The following is a 16902-nucleotide window of genomic DNA, read 5'->3' on the forward strand; positions in this document are numbered from 1 at the left end:
ACAGGGGAGAAGATATTTCTAGGGGGAAAAAAAAAAAAAAAAGAAAAAACTCCTCAGAGATCCCAATGAAAAAAATACCCTGGTTTTAGAAGCTTCTGTTTCTCACATCAAAAACTAACAAACGGTGTAGTAACAGAGGCTCCTGAGTTAACTGAGACCCCCAATGAACAGTATCCATACCATTCAGGGAGAAGTGTGCTTAAGTGTTTATAGCTTACATCCCAAGTTTCTCATTTGCACTCTGCTGAGGCTTTTGCCAAATCCCTACATACATTAAAAATACTAACCACACTCTGTACTTGCTTGACAGGCTGTCTATCGCTGGAGAATACAAATTGAGCCGGGATGCTAAGTTTTTCTAGCACATAAAACAGTCATATGCAAGGATGACCAGTCGTCATTAAGCTATGGTACTACACAGAAGTTCCTCCATGTGATTTGAATTAATTGATTTATTAGTAGCAAAATAGCCAGGTGGGTCAAGCTAATTAAGACTATGATTGCTAATTGCCAACACTGGGGACAGTATGAGTAGTTTCAGAGGCAATAGATGCAGTCTGTTTGTAACAGCTCTGTAAACTGCTAGATAGTTAAGACTGAGGAAAAAAATAAGGGGGAAGATGTTTCTGAAATGAAAGTGTAGCTTATACTAGGCTCCATTCAGATGAAAGAAACCAGTCCTGTAAAGAACTTCTGCCACTCCTCAGCGGTCTAGTCTAGTGGTCTCCAAAGTGCTGTAGGCACAAGATAATCCACTGGTGTGCAGGAAGAAAATACATTTTGTACCATTACATAAAAGTAAATTATTCAATTTGTTATTATATCATCCTCTTGTATTTTCTATTTTTTTAATATTTTATCATACATATATATTATATCATAGTACATTTATATAATCTATAAATTGTATAAGGGTACATCGTAAAGAAAGGTTGGAGTCCACTGGTCTAGTTTAAAAATTAGAATAACTTTTCATCAGGTTTCCAGTTTTCTGTGTATTTCACTCTCTGGTACCCTGGATGATGCCAGGTAGTTTGGCTGCCAGGTCTAGGTGTTTCAAAATGGCAATACAATGTGGTTGTTGGTGTTTCTAAAACTCAAGATGTAAATGTGTGACATTTATATGCATTTAAAATAATGCATCATAAACCACACAATGCAACTCTAGGGCCAAATGGGCACAAATTACTGTTATTATCAGATTGTTTCACTAAATGCTATGGAGAAAGTGCTGACTGAGAATGTATGATATAAATTTGGAAAATCTATTTTAATAAGTTCATATGACCATAGCTGTATTAAGCCTAAAAAAATCCAGATAGTATGAATATTGTAGAAGACTGAGGTTTTAAAAATTTAGATTTGGTAGATCAAAGAAATTTAAAAAACCACAACATACTTGTTCCATATCATATATATATATCAATAGCAACATTGTGATTTTTGAAACATCTCTTATTCTGTACCCATCTCACTTACACAAAACAGATGCATAATTATTTTATACTCAACATTGGTTTTCCCATGCTTCTTTCTTTATCAAAAACTCCAAAATTCTGGATGTTCCTTTTCTTGATGTCCCTTTCCTTTTTACTCACTAGTAAATAAACCAGAAATTTTTCTCCATTTAAACAAGGTTCTTATCCCTTTCGATTTGCCTGCCAAAACTGATAATCTGCTTGGATGCTGGCACACGTGCTTTAGAGTGAACCAGTTTCTAGAACTTACTCCATATTGATAGTGACTCTCAGAAAAGGGGTGTTATCTTCTGTTCTGTTTTCTCCATAGCTTGACTGAAGTTTTAGATCAATATTTTAATGTGAGATTTTTTTTCTTTACCATAGCTTAAATGGCAAAAGTGAAATGTCACATTGTATTAAAGAAATTCTGATTAATAATAGATTCTAAAGAATAATGATACTGGCAGCATTGCTTACTCAAATGTAATTCAGTCACTATCACAAATCATTTTGTCTTGTCAGTTTTTGCCAGCAGGTTTGTGGGAGGAATATTAATTTCCCATTCTAGTTATATCTGTTTATTTGGTGTTTTTCTAATTCACTCATCTCAGTTCACTTAGCTGATATTGGATCTTTTCTCTGTGGTGCCACTCCCTCATTTAATTTTCTCAGTGGAAGAAATTCTCATCTTGAAGAAGCTGCTAGATCAGAATTTCTACAGCAGATTTTTTCTGATGCTTTATATTTTCTTTAACATCACATGTTTTTTGTAATGAATTACATTAATTTACTTATAGAAATATTATTTTGTAAATAATAAACATTTCAAGAATTATTTCAATGGTTACCAATATATAGCAGTTCTGTGGAATTCTCTGCCTTACCTTCGGTCTGATCTTTATTTTCCTGAGCATATAGTGTTAGGCATGGTTTTTTCAGTGAGGTTCCTGTGGGAATTTTAAGTGCATTATTTCACTAAGAAAAATAAATGAAATTTATTATCTATCTGTATAACCTTTCTATCTCAAACCATTAGTTTTCATCTAATTTTTTGATCTTGTTTTGATAGTTTGCTGTCAAAGAATTTGTGTAGTCTTCCCTGAGATCTCCTCCATATGTAAGGTCATGTTTCTGTGCTGCCACATTGGTTGTCAGAGATGCTGCCTTTTCCTCCTATGTGACACATCTCTGGCATTTATTTCTAGTGCTGTTTTATAAAATGTTTGAAATTAGATTAACTAGATGTCTTTTTAAAGTTACTTTACTGTTAATTCCTTGACTGATATTATGCATTAGTTTTTACCCCCTTCAGTATTGAAAATAGAAGAAATATAAATGTTGCTTTCTGACCTCATGTCAAGAGCTTGTGAGTTTCTTTTGACTTGTTACTTTAGAAATACTTCAGTTAGCTCTTTAGGATTTTTGTTTCCATTAGGGATGCACTGGCGGTAATATCCTTGCTTTGTAGCTTAGAAATATTCATAGATTGTAGCCTGAACTGTCTGCTGTTAAGCTGAGAGAGTATTATATGCTTTAGAAGCTGTATAGGTAATGATGTGGACAGCTTTGACTTATACCACTATATAAGCTCCAGCTTGTGCAAATTGGTGAAAGCAGCATTTTTACTAGTACTTTGGTTTCTCACACAACATTCTATATAGTTGTACAGGCAACACTTTATTTTACTGTTCTTGCAAGAATACGTTTTGATTGCAAAACAATACTGCTATACAGAACATCCAGTTTCTAGGTCTGTTGTCTGTGTGCCTGCAGTTCACCTCCTGAGGTCTTAGATTGCTGACCTGTGGCCTGACAGCTTAAATTTATTTGAAGCTTTTATATCTCTCTCTTTGAGCTGCTGCACTCCTCCAAGATAGAACTGGAAGAGTGTTGTCTATGAAGAGATAATATGTATCACCTACTTCAGGTTTTAGATCAGAACTCAAACCTCGGTGGATATCTTGGCTCAAGCTGATTAACTGATCTCCGTGATTACACCTGCAAAATGTCTTTGCAGACTTATCTGAAAGGTGTTATTTAAGTATAATGTGCATTGTATATACAAATTAACTGATTCAGAATTGTTTTTCTGTAGGAACAAATATATTGGTTTTTAATTGTTATATTTAATGGAATGGAGTAAAATATTGTTCTATTTTATTTGATCCCTGTCCCCTGGTGGGCTTTCTTTTTTTCTTTCTTTCCAAGTGTGACAGTTTCCTCTTTAGACTTTTAATTATGTCTCCAAGGACCTTCTACATTAGCAATGGTGGTGGCCGTTTACCATTTTGAGAGTTAATCCAGCTAGATATTCGCAGGCTATAGCAAGTTCTACGAAGATGATTGTTGTATATTTTTTAACTCCTATAGAGTTTGGGGCTTTATTTGAATAATGTAATGGCTGAAATGGCCAAACCATTCTTATATCTGCCTATAGAAGAAACTACCGCACTTATGATTGTTTTATCATGGTCTGTTCAGGTCATGGATCTGAGCTGAACATGAAAATTTAGACCTGTTATTTCACAAAAAAACCTGCATTGTCTTTGTGAGGTGATCTGATCACATCCTTCCATTTTTTTAACCTCTGCAATAGTACCTGAACGACTCTTAAAATCAGACACTTTTCCTGCTCTTCAGGATTATTATAAAGAATGCTGTTTTAACTACACTGTATCTTCCTGCTTTCCATTTATTCTAACACTCCTTTTTATTGCATCTCTCTCTGTCTTTCCATGCTACATGCTAAGAAAAAAACCAACAGGTTATGCATCTTCTTTTTCACTTAAAAATGCTTCCCAAAAACATATTTCCCCCTAAAGTCCAGACAGAAGAAGAATCAGACATTCCTCAGGCTGCCACACAGCATATTTGTAAGAGGATTATAGGAACGGTGGTGTTCGTTGTGCAACATTAAAAAAAAATCAGAATTAAATATAGAATCTACTAAGATAGCCTTAAGAACCTATGAGTAACCCTATTCTCATTATCAAAATACAGCCTTAATTTCTTGTGTTCTGAGTTCCTCTTACTTCCCTGTAGTAATCAGAACATCAGGTCTAATGCAGGGTAATTTTTAAGGAATTTCAGGCTGGTACTGCCTTTTCAAGTTTGGGATGAAAAAGCATACTGTGCACATGTAAAAACATGGGGACTTAGTAGAGGTGCTTTTATTTGTAAGTCACATCTGGAATGCTAAGCCCTTTTTTTAACAAAAAAAAAAAGGTTCAAACTGTGAAAACAAGGGTAGTCCTACCCAAAGCAATTACTGTGCCCATATAGTTGTGGTGAAAGAGAAGACCCCCCTCTTCTGGCATGAGCTGGAGTAGCTCTCACCAGAAGATCATAAAATATGTTCAAAACCATGTTTTGGTCACAAAGAGGAATACAACCAGGATTAATATCTGTATAAAAAATATCTTCCTCCATCATGTCCTCTGAAGTTTTCTTATTTCACACTTGCAGGCAAACTTAGTCCTCCATCCCAGCTCTCTGAATGCCTAGAGAAAGTGTTCTGGCTTCTTTACTAGCAACTGAACACACAGTGTGTCATGGTCAGATTCTTTTTGCATATTTGTTTTCTGGTTCAGGACAAAACATCTGAAGAACTCTCTACTCCAAGCACAGAGTGGACTAAGCACTCACATTAAAAATACGCTCTTCATTCTTGATGACTGTAGAAGGAAAAGCCTTTTGACAGACATATTGTCTTTGTTCAGGCAATATTATTTGCTGCATTCTTCCCTGAAGGTGACCAGCAATTTCAGCTGGTGAGAAAAGACTGTTGCTACAGATGTTCAGAAATCCTTCTTTATCCAGCATTTCAATTGTTACTGTAAATGCAAGGTTTTCTCTACGATACATGTGGTAGAGAGAATTCTCTCCCAATCAGACTTCAAAACAGAAAACCACATGTCTATTTATCATTATCTCTTTTGCTGCCAAAAATAAAGAAGCAGCATTTATAATGTTTCCTTTTGTTTGTTTTTAAATTTTGTATTACCTTCCATTTTTACCAGCCTTTACGGTTCATGACTTAAGGGTAGGTAGATGGAATTCTTCTCTATTAGATCATATATTTCACTCTTTATAAATGCAGGATAGACTAGTCTTCTCTACACCTAACAGCTGAGAAAAAAACAAAGCAGTGAGAGACATTCACATTCCTTCTGTAGTGCTGGATGAGTGCTGTTTTACTTTAGTTTTAAAAACTGAAGTCATAGATGGAGAGAAATACAATGCTGCTTAGTGTAATTTATCTTTAAGGTAGAATATTCCCTGCCTGCAAAATGTGAGGGGTTTTAAAGACCAACGGTGTATAGCTGTGTCATTTCTACACAGTAATACACAAAATAGTACATTTGTTTCCAACACACAGACAAGTTATAAACTCAAGCATTGTTACTCAAGTAAGTGCTGGAAATAGAATGGCAGCCATTTTGATAGATACTGAACTAGCATGGCAATTTATCTTAGGAAAAATAGCTCTTAGTTTTCAGTATTTGTCTTCTGTATGTCAGAAAATTCAGATAATTTTAATATATTTTATACTTTTTAATTCCAGATTACTATGTCAAACCTAAGTAATATGAAATTACTATTTTCATATATATTCTTCATACCCAGATATTAACTAATCTTTGTTTGACTTCTTCTGTGTGAAATCTGAACAAAGTATGGAAAAATATCATAAACATCATCTTTGTGACACTTCCCTAGATTTTTATCATGACTTGCTCAGATGTGCAGTACAGTTTTGCTTTTTAAATTTGTTTAATTGGAGCAGTTTTCAACCACTACTACGAGAAAAGGAATTTGCCTTGGAGTTGCTATAATAAAGGGTAAGAAGAGAGTTTCCTTTTCTTCTGAATACTTTTGCATTTTGTTGAATTTATTCACTTTGTCCCAAAATAAACTCTGTTTATGAGCAAACCAGAAAGATAAGATCAAACTTTGAGAATAAATGGCTAGCACATCAACCAATCTCTCTCTGAAGTCTTCCATTAGGAATGTAGAACTGTTGCTTTCAAACTGTAGTAAAATTAAGACAGTCCTAATTTTTGGGGGTGTGGGAGGGTGGGTGTAGGTGGAACAGTTAACTAGAAAAGAAATGAGCTATGTATTTCTAATTATTTCAAAGCATGAGAATTTGAGAATTTCTGCCCTGGGGAAGCCCAGGAAGGTCAGACTTACAGTACAGAGTCTAACAAAGTTGATTATACTGAATTAATTATGTTTCTGTCAGAAAACAAAACTGTGAAGAAAGAACTTCAATCAGCAAATGTCTTAAAAGTGAATAACTGTTAGAAACAGTAGATTCATAAATTCTTGTACCTACAGTTTATTCATGTTTATCTTTAGTGTTTTGTAGTAGTTTAAACCAAGTTTTCCCCCTGCAGTTGAAAGTGGTAACCCCCAGGGGGTGGTAAGTTTTGAAGTTTTAGCCAATGAGTGCTTCTGCAAAATATAAACATACCACAACCAAACGGAAGAGAAGAGTTGTAGTTTTGGGGGTTGAAGAAGTAGGCATGTTCTGACTGCCAGAAGGAAAGGGGCCCGGAGCCCCTTGGGGCCTCTGGGCCACCCCCCAGCCCCGGGCTGGGGGAGCTGCAGGGACCTGGAACAGCATAAAGCTGGGCTAGGTGCCTGTAGTTATGCCAGGAGATGTTTTCTCCACCGTGGGCAGCAGAGACAGAGCAGCAACAGCGGTGGCAAAAGCAACACTGGCCGGAGAAGGTGGCAGAGAGCCAGGACAGATAAGAACTGAACTAAACAGCAAACGGCATGCACTGCAGAGAGGACTCCTGGAAGGAGACAGAGAGCCAAGAGAGAGCCAACAGCAGCAGATGAGAGCAGAACTAGCTCTACAGAGAGAGTTGGGGTAAGAACTCAACCAAAAGACCCCAGACTCCTTTGAGACCCCTCTTTAGTCGGGGTGGTGGACTCTTACTGATTAGAAGTCCTAGATGGAGTAAAGGAGCTAAGAAGCTCGGTTGTCTTGAGAGCTCAGCCAGGACGGTGTGTGGAGGTTGACCTTGAGGCCCTCCCTTGCTGCAAGCTACAAAGAAGCTCGCAGCCATCTTGAAGCAGGGCACAGAGGCTCTGCGAGGAATCTGAATTCCCTGAAGATACCAGACTGTCGCGAAGACCTCCTGGGCTTGTGATATGACCGTGGTGGAATGACCTTTGTCTGGGGTGATGTAGCCCACGGAAGACCCCTTTGCCTGCATCAAGGGGCTGAGGGGGATACCCCCTCGTGGGTGCTGGCAGAGATCCAGCTATCAGCTGCTGCAAGAAAAGAAGAGAGAGAGCCTTCTGCCTTAGAGACATTGCTGCTCTGAAGAAGGGATCTGTTCTTCTTCCTTCCTGGACTTTTATTTGGAGGGGAGAAGAGATCTGATCCATTGTAAATACTTATGTCATGGTAGAGATAGCTAAGGTTGTATATAATGTATTGTAGTATTTATTGGTACAGTCATTGTAATATATTCCCTTTCCCCTCACTTTGAGTCCAGGTGATTGTCTGGAAAAACACATCTTACACTAGGTTGAGATGTGGGAGGGGGACTTGGAGCTAGGGAATTGGATTTTGGGGTATCTCAAACCATGACATGTTTATATGAAGAACATTCTACCTGTAATATTTCATTAACAGTTTCTCAAACCTTTTTAAAGCCATTGAAATGACATTCTACTTGCTTATCTAATGTTAGGTCAGTTCTCCATTTCTCAGTGTAATGTCAGGTGGAAGGTTTTTGTGAGCAATTTTCAGCAGGTGGGTTACAGAGGAAGAAAAGAGTTTTATCGTCTACAAGAGTGAGGCTAAGCCTATTGCTCTTTTGCTAAACAGATTTTTAAAAGGTTTGGAATCTATATTGCATTTTACTGGTAACTTTAAGAGACTTTAAAGCAGCTATTTTACAGCTAAGTTTTAAAGGTCTTATGTTTCCCAAGGATTTCAATGGTTGTCCAGTACCAAATTGCTTCAAGCAGGGTCATCCTGGGGCACATGGCACAGGGCATGGTGTGGGCAGGCTACCAGGTGGGCCCTGTTGATTGACAGGTGTCTTCCGTGTGGAAGGCCCCCGTGCCATGTGCCTTCTGATCATGGAGGCCATGTTCCTGCAGGCCTAGGCCTAGACCTTCCGTCCCCCACCCTACCTTCCCCCCCCTCCCCCTGGCAAGATGGTTGATTCGACCCATCAATCAGTGTGATGCAAATCTGGTCTCTGACACTGCTCCGGGAGCTACATGTCTCTCTTGTACTGAGGAGCCCAAAACCAGACACAGAACTACAGATGTGGCCTCACCAGGACTGAACAGAGGGGCAGGATCATCTCCAATGACCTGCTGGCAATGCTCTTCCTAATGCACCTCAGGATACCACTGATTTCTTGGCCACCAGGGCACACTGCTGGCTCATGGAGAGCTTGTTGTCCACCAGGACCCCCAGGTCCTTCTCTGTAGAGCTGCTCCCCAGCAAGTCAGCCCCCAGCCTGTACTAGTGGTTCAGGTCATTCTATCCCAGGTACAGGACCCTGCATTTGCCTTTGTTGAGTTTCAGATTGTTCCTCTCTGCTCATCTCTCCAACCTGTCGAGGTCCTTCTGAAGGGCAGCACAGCCCTCTGGGGTATCAGCCACTCCCCCCAGCTTTGTGTCATCAGTGAACTTGCTGAGGAGGCATCTGCCCCTTCATCCAAGTCACTGATGGAGAAGTTAAACAATACTGGGACCAGTATTGACCCTTGGGGAACACCACTAGTGACAGGCCTCCAGCTAGACCCTGTAGATTATGACCCTCTGGGATCTGCTACTCAGCCAGTTCTCAATCAACCTCACTGTCCACTCATCCAGGCCACACTTCCTGAGTTTGCCTATGAGGATGTTGTGAGAGATGGGGTTGATGAGGGAGTGGGTCGGCTAGGTTTGTTAGAGCATGGTGCTAATAATGCCAAGGTCTGGATTCAATCCCTATACAGGCCATTCACTTAAGAGTTGGACTTGATGATCTTTGTGGGTTCCTTCCAACTCAGAATATTCTGTGAATATCTGTGAAGGCCTTGCTGAAGTCAAGGTTGACAGTATCCACTGCTTTCCCCTCATCCATCCAGGTAGTTGTTTCATCAGGCAATCGGGTTGGTCAAGCATGATTACTCTTTGGTGAATCCACGCTGACTACTCTTGATCTCCTTCTTGCCATCCGTGTGGATAGGGATGGCCTACAGAATGAGGTGCTCCATCACCATTCCAGGGATTGAAGTGAGGCTGATTGGCTGGTAGTTCCCTGGGTCCTCCTTCTTGCCTTTTTTGAAGACCAGGATGACATTTGCTTTCTTCCAGTCCTCAGGAACCTCTCCTGATCACTATGACCTTTCAAATAAGACCATTAGCAGCCCAGCTGTGGTGTCCATTAGCTCTCTCAGCACTCACGGATGCATCCCATCAGGGCCCATGGACTTGTGAATGTTAGGTTTGCCTAGGCGTTCTCTAACCCAATCCTCCTTGACCAATGGGAAGTCTTCCTTCTAACATTCCTTTAACCTGGCCTCCTGGGTGAGAGATTCCTGAGGGCTGGGCTGGCCAGTGAACACAGATGCAAAGATGACATTCAGTAACTCTGCCTTATGTGAGTCCTCTGTTACCAGAGTCCCCCCTCCATTTAGCAGCAGGCCCACATTATACTTAGTTTTCCTTTTGTTACTAATGTTGTCATTGACATCCTTGGCCAGATTTAATTTTGAATGGGTCTTGGCCTTGTCTCATGGCAACTTCCTCTGACAGCCTCTCTATATTCATTCCAAGCTGCTTGAACCTGCTTCCATCTCCTGTGTATTTCCTGATCCTGCCTGGATAATTACAGAAGTTCTCCATTCATCCATGAGGGTCTCTTGCCTCCTTTGCCCAGTTTCTTGCCCGTTGGGTTGCATGATTCTTGAGCCTGGAGGGAGTGATTCTTGAATATTAACCAGCTGTCTTGAACCCCTCTTCCCTGCAGGACCTGTTCCCATGGGATTCTTCCAAGAAGATCGCTAATGACCCTAAAGTTAGCTCTTCTGAAGTCCATGGTTGTAATCCTAGTCACTGTCCTGATTTCTCCTCTCCCAACACTGCACTCCACAATCCCATGGTGGTTACAGCGAAGGCTGCCCTCAACCTTCACATCTTCAACGAGGACTTCCTTGATTATTAGTAGGAGGTTAAGCAGCACACCACTCCTTGTGGGATCCTCCACCACCTGTGTCAGAAAGTTGTGTACGAATATCCAAAGGGAGAATTCAAATATGATGGAGCCAGGCTCTTCCCAGTAGTGCACAGAGACAGGACCACAGCAATGCGCACAAAACAAACATGCAGGAGGTTTCCTCTGAGCATAAGGAAACACTTTCCTGCTGTAAGGGTGATAGAACATTGGCACAGATTTCCCAGGGAGGCTGTGGAACTTCCCTCACTGGAGATTCATATTCATATTCATCAGATTCATATTCAACAACCATCTGTGTCCTCTGGACCTGTGAGGGACACCACTTGTCACGGATGTCCATCTGGACATTGAGCTGTTGACCACTGCTCTTTGGATTTAACCATCCAGCCAATTCCCTTTCCATCAAACAGCCAATCCATCAAGTCCATCTTTCTTCAATTTAGAGAGATATTGTGGGGACCTGTGTCAAAGGCCGTACATAAGTCCAGCCTGATGACATCCCTGGCCCTTTCCTTATCCACTAGTGAAGGCCATCAGAGAAGGCCACTAGGTTGGTCAGGCAAGATTTTCCCTTGATGGGGTGTGCAGGTTGTCTCATATCACCTCCCCGACTTCCATGTGCCTTAGCACAGCTTCTCTGTTCCATGATGTTCCAAAGCACAGAGGGGAGGCTGATGGGTCAGTAGTTTCCAGTGTCCTTCTTTCTACCCTTTAAAAAATAGATTCAATATTTCTCCCTTTCCAGTCAACTGGGATTTCCCCTGACTGCCATGACTTTTTGAGTATCATGAAGAGTGCCTTGGCAACTACATAGGCCAACTTCCTCAGGACTCTGGGATGCATCTCATCAGGTCCCATAGAATTATGTATGATCAGGGTCCTCAGATGGTCAAAAACCTGACCTTCTCTTACAGTGGGTAGCACTTTGCTTCCCCAGTCCCTGGTGTGAGGTCTGTCCACTCCAGAGGTATGTGGAGAGGTTGCCATTGAAGACTAAGGCAAAGAAGTTAAGTACCTCAGCCTTCTCTTCATCTGTTACCAGTGTCTCGACCTTCCCTTTCTGGCTAACATAGTTGTAGAAGCCCTTCTTTGTGATTCTCTTGCCAAGCTGAACTCCCACTTTGCCTTGGTCTTCCTCACCCCATCCCTACAAACTGGGCAGCTTCACCGTGCTGTTCTCATGATACCTGTTCCTGCTTCACTGCCTCTGCATTTTCCTTCTTGCCCTTTAGTTTGACCAGCAGTTCCTTTCTCAGCCATGCTGTCTCTTGCCTTCTTTGCCTGAATTCTTGCTCCCGGGGATTGCTAGCTCTTGTGCTCTATGGAAGACTTCCTTAAAGATCTGCCAGCTCTGTTCTGTTTCCATGTCCCTGAGGGCAGTTTCTCAGAGGGTCCTTGAACAACTGGAAATTTGCTTTCCTAAAGTTCCTGAGGGTCCTAACTTCACACTTCTCCTGACCTATATCACTCAGGACTGCAGACTCCATCACTGCTGCCCAGGCTGCCTTCAGTCTTGATATCCCTGACAAGCTCACTTGTGTTAGTGACTCTCAGGTCCAGCATTGCATCTCCTCTGGTAGAGCTATCTCTTTCCTGGTTTAAGCAGTTATCCTCAATGCTTTCTAAGAGTCTCCTGGATTGCCTACAGCTTGCTGTGCTAGCAGATGTGTGGGTGGTTGAAGTCCCCCAGCAGGACAAGAGCCTGCAAGCATGATCCCTCCTGTAGCTGGGACAAGGCAGCTTTGTCAATAGTCTCCCCTTGATCAGGAGCCTGTAGTAGGTACTGACCACAAGGTTCCCTTTACAACCTTGGTAACTGTCTTACCCACAGTTTTTTGACCTGGTCTTGACTTTTCTTCAGAGACATGGGTTTGTTGCTCATGTTGTGTTGAATTGTTGAAGAGGCACTTCAGCTGGGCTATCACCTGTATTGCCTTCTAAGAAGAACACACTTTAGTTCCTTCGAGGTATTTCACTGGTGTTTGGCTCTTGGCTCCTATTACCTCATCTCTGGCTCATCTCTGTAATGCTTCAAGTGTGCTCCAGTGTCCCCACTGGCTGAGGGCTTTCGCTACCACCCCATTCCTCTACCCTTCCACACCTTGCCAAGTGCAAGCCTAATATTATACCCTACCCCCTTGAAATCTAGTTTAAAGCTCTGTCAATGAGCACCACTAACTCCCAAACAAAGGCACTCTTCCTCCTTTGAGAAGGGTGAATTCTAACTGACGCCAGCAGGACTGATGCCATGCAGACCATCCCATCATCAAAAAAAATCAAAATTCTGGTGGTGACACCAGCCATGGAGCTATATTCTTTTTTGATGAAGAATACCTAAGAATTCTTCGAAGAAAGCAGCATGGGTCCCATAAGTAAGTATAGGACTGCTCATGTGAGAGGAAAGAGTCCTGTTGGCTTTGTACCTCAGGTAGCACAATTTCTGATTTCAGAAGTTTATACTGGACAGAAAATAAATGTCACAAAGACCAGTGAATCAACATATATTTTTCATATTTCTACTAGAATGGTTCTTACCAAACTCAGGAATAAGCAATGCATATTTGTAAAACAAATTAATTCAAACATGCAGCAAAGGAGACTATCAGTCTTAATACATTTTGCAGTGTAGTGTTATTCCAGCAATAAAAATAATAAGACATAGAAATTAATGTTTACACTTAAAGTCAGAGGCTTAGTTTATTAGGCCATGTTTCCATATTTACCATAATATTCTGATAATGGTCCCATATTGGAACCAGTTCTAATTAATATCTTTGTGGTAACAGTTTTAAATAAAAGAGGGTCAAATTAGACTACCTTTAAGGAAGGAATTTTTTACAATGAGGGTGGTAAAACAGTGGCACAGGTTGCTCAGAGAGGTGGTGGATGCTCCATCCCTAGAAGTATTCACAGTCAGGTGGATGGGGCTCTGAGCAACCTGATCTAGTTGAAGATGTCCCTGCCGATTGCAGGGGATTGGACTAGATGGCCTTTAAAGGTTCCTTGCAGCACAAACTATTCTGTGATTTTTAGCCCCAGTGTGCCATATTTTTCCTATGATTTCAGAGTGTATGAACTGGTTAATTCTGCAGAATAGAAAATTTGAGACTAACTTTCTTGTAATAGCAATAAATTCTTTAATAAACATATGAATAAGGAATATTTCTTCTTTTTGATAATAAGAATCATGCTTATGAGTATTGAAAATTTAGTGTTGCTTAATGGGGTGAAGAATAAGGAGCATGAAAGTTAGGATAGTTGAGGTCAAAAAAAAAGAAAAGAAAACCAAACAGAAATATTTTCACTATTGTCAGGACTAGTAGAACTATATACAGCTAGACATGTCAAAAAGTGGAACTTGAGAGTATCTTGATTGGGTTTTTTAAAGCTTATATAATGCAGAATAGTATTTTCTGTTACCTCAGATGCTTTTTCTTATTATTTTTTTTTTAATTATCTTGCTTTTGAGAATAAGACCATGCAAAATTGCACTGTATGCTAAAAAAGATTTCTAATAATTCTTTTTGTCATCAACACTGTGAATTGATGACTTAATAATCAACAGGAAACTGGCCTTTGTTTTGGAGTCATGGCTTTACCATCCTGAGGGGGAGCTCTCAAGGAGACTCCATTCAAGAGGGGCTCTGTTATGCGTTAATGGAACTTGTTAAAAAGGAATTGGGTGCTGATGGAAAGCAGAACTGGAAAGAAAGAAGAGGTCAGAAGAGTGACTGGGGTTCGATAACTGGAAGTAGAGGGGGATGATGCCAAGACTGGAGGAAGAGTCCTCTATACTGCTTCTTCACCCTGTTGCCACTTCTGTGTTATCAGAGAGATTGCATCGACAATAAGAGCACACCTCTATTTCCCTGATGACCTGTTCAGTGAATGAATCAAGGGTTTGAATTCAAAATAACCCATTCACCAGAAATACAGTTTGCATTGTGGCACGGATACTGTAGAATACTGAATTCAGTTTACAGAAAGAAAGTTCTCCTTTGTTCATAATTTCTCAGTACTCAACTTTGCACACAATACTATTTTAATGCAGGTTAACTTGATCTGTTTTCATGCAGCAGTTTTGAAAACCTACACACAAACAAAATCCAAAAAGCCCAAGCAAAACAAAAATCCATCTAGTGGAACATGAGTTGTGGCATCAGCACAGTAGGTGCAGACCACAGGACTAAAATTAGAATTAATAGTTTACATTGTCCCAGAATTAGTGTGTTATTCTGCACAAGGATCAGCATTTTAAAAGTCCGCAATAGACTTTTTATGCTATTTACAGGGGATAGAAAAATGCTAAGACAAAGGGCAGAAAAATACCAAGTTCCTTTTTTTGCCAACACCCATCCCACTTACTTTTGCTTTCATCTAATCCTACTGTTTCTAGCTTCGAGTTTTATTCATTCCTCTTTTATGCATGCCTCTAAACAGCTGTCTCTCTCTTCATCTGTAGACCTTCCCTTTCACTGCTGCCACCTACTTTACAAACTCAGAAAAAACTCCTTTGTACCTCTGAGCCACACCTTCTTCCAAAGTCTGCATATCCCTGCCCAAAGCTCTTCAGCTCATTTCTGTCTGGCTTCTGCAATTTTCTACCTTCCTTGTAGTGGGTTCCATTTTGACCAGTTATCTTTTTCTGGCTTATGCAAGGAGAAGCATCTGACAATGTTGGACAGACATCCAGCATTCGGCTTCAGTTCCTAGAAATGCAAAAGGAGATTGGCCCAAGATTTGAATATACTCTTTACTGAGATACTAATCAGATCTGAAAAGATAATTACCTAGTTTGTTACACAGGTCTGACAGTTTTTCTTAAGAATTCTCCACCAAGCATATGCTGATTGTGGTTGCTTCTGAGAGCTTATAAATTGCCATTGCTTGCAAAGACTAAAGCTTCTAGCAGACTGAAACTGGGTCTTCCCAAAAGATATATCTGATAGTGAATGTCACCCTGAATAGATGGTAGGGATTAGAGGGCAAATTTATGCATAAGATAAAATGGTATTTAAATACAGGAATAAATAATATATTTTTTTAATAATAATTTATCTTTTGGCTTCCTAAAAGCCTTTTAAAAAACAAGGATGTAGTATGTGCATATGTGTGTGTTTGTGGCCCTATAATGAACTTTTGCCTTTTTTTTTGCTGTGTGGTCTGGAGTGTACATTTCTCTTTGCTTGAGTTTACTGAGTACTGTGTAAACAAGCACTCTTTTAAGAAATTTGTTCTGAGAACTTTTACATTCTCAACTTTGCAACTGAACTTTGTCTTCTTGAGACTATCATGTTGTTTGTAATGACAGGCTATGCAGGAACAAAAAATAAACCAAAACCAAAGCAATGTAACAGCTTAACTGTGGTGAGTGCAGGCAGCTGTAACCCCAGTGGAAAGGCACTCCCAAGCACAGAGCACCTGTGGGCAGCCTGTGCTCAGACTTCTCTTGGAACAGCCCTGCACTGAATTTCAGCAAAAAACCTAAATGGGATATTGAGTGGATTTTGAAAGCCAGATATAATCAGTATTTAGATAATTATTCTACTCATTTAGAGAGTAATTCTGACCTTAAATTATGAGTGCATAAATAGGTCTATGTATGAAGAGATCAGACAATAATAAAATAAGCATTGTATCAAATCTAATTAGGTACCAAGTTTTGTAATTATAGATTAGTCTTTCTGTACTATTGGTCACAGTTCAGAATCAATGGTATATTGTGGTTCTGGAAAAATTCTGCGCAAGTGGCAGACATACATTAAAGTATATTGTGAAGGACAAGGAATCATAATGGGGAAAATCTCAGAAATGGAAAAATATGTACAGCGATTGAACGGACTTTATGATGCAGGCTTGTCATGGTTTGAGAGCTCCAAAATCCAATTCCCTAGTCCAAGCCCCCTCCTACATCTCAACCCAGTGTGAGATGGGTTTTCCAGACACCACACAAGACTCAAAATGGGGGGAAGGGAATATATATTACAATGACTGTACAAAATAAATACTACAATACATTATATACAATCTTAACTATCTCTACCATGACATAAAAGTATTTACAATGGATCAAATCTCTTCTCCCCTCCAAATAAAAGTCCAGGAGGGAAGAAGGACAAGATCCTTTCCGCTCTCAGAGCAGCAGTGTCTCTAAGGTAGCAGGCATCTCTTCTTCTCATGCAGCAGCTGTAGCTGGATCTCTGCCAGTACACACGAGGGGGGTATCCAAGCCCTCTTGG

General features: G+C 40.3%; 1 protein-coding gene across 1 annotated transcript in view; it reads left to right on the plus strand.

The window, feature by feature from the left end:
• CNTLN (centlein) overlaps positions 1–16902 on the plus strand; it is a 265942-nt gene that overhangs the window by 18450 nt on the left and 230590 nt on the right. The window lies entirely within an intron of this gene.

The sequence above is a fragment of the Corapipo altera genome, unplaced genomic scaffold (genome assembly GCF_003945725.1).
Source record: "Corapipo altera isolate COAL_440 unplaced genomic scaffold, ASM394572v1 61411, whole genome shotgun sequence".
Classification (NCBI taxonomy): domain Eukaryota; kingdom Metazoa; phylum Chordata; class Aves; order Passeriformes; family Pipridae; genus Corapipo; species Corapipo altera.